Here is a 4,084-nt window from a genome sequence, read left to right on the forward strand (position 1 = left end):
ACTGTACTGAGATTTTAGTTTATCGAAATCGTTAAGCACTCAAGATTTCCGATACATGAGTTACTACTCTTTTTGTCTTATTTCTTGCTTATTTAACTATCATTATTTTTGTCTCAAATTAATTAAACTTCATTACTAAACCAATTTCAACATTATCTTCCAACTTAGTCAGACCTATATTATTTGGCTATATATTCATTAACAACGAAGTTCTTTAAACATCATTCCAACATAGATAGGTCTGCAGGTAATTATTATTAACAAAACTTTAACCCTTCATTTCGGGACACTCGGATTGCACAACATGTGGAAAGGACCCTGTCTAGGTTAGTGATGAGGATAATTAAATGATAGGACAGTTCTGGTAAAAGTTAAGTTGTTATTGTACAGTCAGGAACAAAAGTAACACTGGTCCACACGAATACAGTACTAAAAGTTTCAACCTGTTCGTGTCGATGCGGCGGTTGGCGGACGGCGAGATGGCGAGGCGCACAGCACACATAGAATCACAGCTATGGCTCTTGATGTATCGGCACTTTGCTTCTTCTTGGCGTCGCAATACTTTTCCATTTAGTGCCTATGGAATATAGCCATGCTATATAGTCGTCGGAAACGGCACATCCGAGGCTCAATGAAATCATGTTTTCCAGGAGAACCTCCTCGATCCAGAGCGTGTTTCTCAGACCGATGCCCAACTCCGACTACTACTGCTGAGCCCGTTATGCCGTGCCGCGCCCGTGTGCATTTTCCCGCGCTCCCCTGCCATCCACCTTTTACCGCTCCCCTACAGACAGGGTATTCACCAAAGGTTTTGCATTCCACATATCCTAATACATTGCCTACGTATGGACCAGGCGCACAAATACAACTTTAACATCTTACAACAGTTTCAACATTTCTTACATTTCCATTTTGTTATAATATTGCTTGCAATTTGACATAAACATTAATATTCACATCGAAAATTGGTTACAGTTCCTTTAACATCATGGCATGAAAAGAAAAAGAAATGAAATCAGAACATCGATTACACTAATTTAACGAAAATCAGAAGAAAAAAATTATTATATGTACAGTTATTGTTGTTACACATGCCCCTGTTTCCAGTAAATTTCACTAAGTGCAAATTTGATGGGAACACTAATTTTTATATTTATACAGTGGTTCTGAATATTTGTGTGAATTTCCCATCCAAAAAAATTTATACCACAAGCTTTCTTTTCACTCACATTATATAGGTCTACACTTTTAACATATCAAGAACATTTACTTATCATTTACTTAAGTGCCTTTGGCACAGTCCACTCTCCTATCACAACATTATTTAAATAGCAAATTACTCATTTTTACTAAATTTCTCAAAGAAATAATTTCAAAATCTGGAACACAAACATTTAACTACAAAAGCAAATACAAATACCTATATACACAATAAGACAATTTGTTGCTGCTTGCATTGAATGGCAGTCCATTTCCTTACTTACTAATAAAAACACACAATAATACTTAGATAAATCACTACATACATTTTTGCTGCCTATTATTTAGATTTGGGCAGTCCATTTCGCATCATTTTACCACATCACCTGTACCACACTTACAATTCTCCTTTAACTATTTATCTGCCCCCATTGGTGTATGGCTGTCCTTTATATTATGACTCATATATTGCCCACTTTGATTTTTGACAGTCCCATCTTTTATTTGGCTTGCAGCATTTACCCTTTCTTTTCAGCCGGTTTCTCCATACATCTTTACATTTACAGTACCTTTGGTAATCTGAAACTCACATAAGTACATTAGCACGCTGATATTGGTACACATATATTTACAAAGATTTGTTACATTTGGAATAAAATAGTTTCAGTATAAAATATAGCATATTTATTGCAAATTGCTTTCTGAGTGTACTTAGGTCACTCACTCCTAGGACCATACAGTTTCAGGTCCACAACATTTCTTACACCTGAAGGTTTTTTTTTTTTTTTTGGATTTCTGGTAGATCAGGTAATGAGCATTATCGTGTGGAATGTTCTGTATTATATATGGCCCATTGTAAATATATTTAAATTTGGAAATTTCATGGTTCAGTTCACTAGACTTTTCGTGGGTTTTTAAAAGAACATAATCCCCAATTTTAAATTTTGAAACTTTCAGATTTTTATCATGTCTTTTAGATCTAGATTCAGCCTTTTGCTTTGTCCTTTTTCTGACAAATTCTTTCTTTTGACTCAACCCCAAACTTGTACAAGGTGGAAATAGTTTTTCCTCAATTAAACTTTTACTTCTGCTGCCTAACAAAATTTCTTCCGTTGGGAACCCAGTAGATTCATGATGTAAGGTGTTCAAGACATTCTCAAAATCCGATATAAATCTGCCCCAGACTCTAATTCATGCCCCTTCCTGTTTTTTCCGCAACGCACCTGGGTCGACCGTGACATCGTCCCAAGATACGTTCCTGACCTGTGAATCATTTCCATCTGGTGGCTTTCTAGGTTTCTGGAGTTCAAAGTCTTTGCTGACTTGAACTGTTTGAAAAATAAACACTGAGTCGTCCGGTGGTTCCTTTTTTCTTTGTTCAGTCTCAACATCTGGATTTTGTTTTGAAACTACGTCATCATTAGGTACAATATCGCAATTAGCTGTATCCCCATGATTTTCACTAGTACCGAAATATTCGTCATCTGAACTATCGTCAGAATCCGACCATTCTGGATCGCTTTCAGGTTCTAACATAAAAGCTTTTCTGAGACAGGCACTAAGTTCTCCCTCTGCATTTTCGTCAGGCTTTAATTTTAATTCAATTTCCTCTTTTGACAAACCGGCCTCATTATCAGCTTTACTCACATCCACTGTTACTTCATATTTAGTGTAATCCTCGTGGACTTCAATTACTTTTAGGTAATCACCTGCCTCTTCCCCACGGTTCCTTTCGGTAGCAGCTTGTACTGTTGGCGGATTGTTAACAGAAGTTACTTCCTCGTCAATGCTTAGGATTTCATCCTCCAATTCCTTTCTATCTTTAACCTTCGACCTATCGGCAGCACGCGTACTTTGCGCGGCGCTATTTACTCTCTCCTCTTTAAACTCGGGCCACGTCATCTTATCGACGTCCCTACTATCTCCTTTTTCACTAATTAACTTCCTTGCTTCATACTCCTTAAAATCCTCCCACTCACAATGCTTGAGGCCCTTGTACAGATCGTCGATCTGCACACGCCAATTACTTACTTCCGCTAATTGATTCTCGCCTTTTACTTTATTGCTAACACCGCTAACCGCACCGCTCTGTGTATCCACAGTTTCATCTATTATTTCCTTCGCCACGGAATTACCACTCGTAATGTATTCACCAGCTCTTACGGCAAAGTTCGTATCTAATGCTGCCTCATCGCTAGCGGCTTCTCTCTGAACAGCTGTTCTGCTGGGCTGGGTAATTTCCCTCTGATGCTCCACTCGCCTGTTAACAAGTATCGCTCTGCGTGGCGAAGATGACTCATTCGCGCTCGCACCTGACGCTTGTTTCGCAACAACACGTTGCGTCGTTCCACGCCTGTCTCTAACCTGTCTCATAACTTTACTGTCGGTCCGGTAACATTTCTTAAATCGGGGCCGGTATATACTGTCCGCTTCCGTTTGGCCCGCAACGTTCGCGGAAATCAGTTTCCCGCGTCGTTATTATTTCGCGCGGTGTACCCTCTACCGCGACCTGAATAACTTCCTCTTCCTCTACCTCTACCTCTCTGTATCATATTGACGCGAAACCCATCGCCGTCATTTCTCTCGTCATTATTACAGTTATTCCTGTTACTAAAATTCTGAAAATTGGCACGACTTTCGCGCCAGTGGTCTTCGTCTTCGACCCTTTCGAGAAATGCTTGGAAGCTGCGATGATTGCTTCCCACGTATCTCTTTGAATCTTCTGGAAGCTTTTTGTATAGCTCCCATATTATTTCAGAATCGGATCTTCTCCCTCGTAAGTGTGTCAACTTCCGGTACCAATATTCGCAGAAATCTTTCAAAGAATTCCTGCCTCTGTTATCATGAAGCTTGGCCGTGATAAACTCGCGCCATAAATGATCCT

Source organism: Schistocerca nitens, chromosome 8, assembly GCF_023898315.1.
Source record: "Schistocerca nitens isolate TAMUIC-IGC-003100 chromosome 8, iqSchNite1.1, whole genome shotgun sequence".
Classification (NCBI taxonomy): domain Eukaryota; kingdom Metazoa; phylum Arthropoda; class Insecta; order Orthoptera; family Acrididae; genus Schistocerca; species Schistocerca nitens.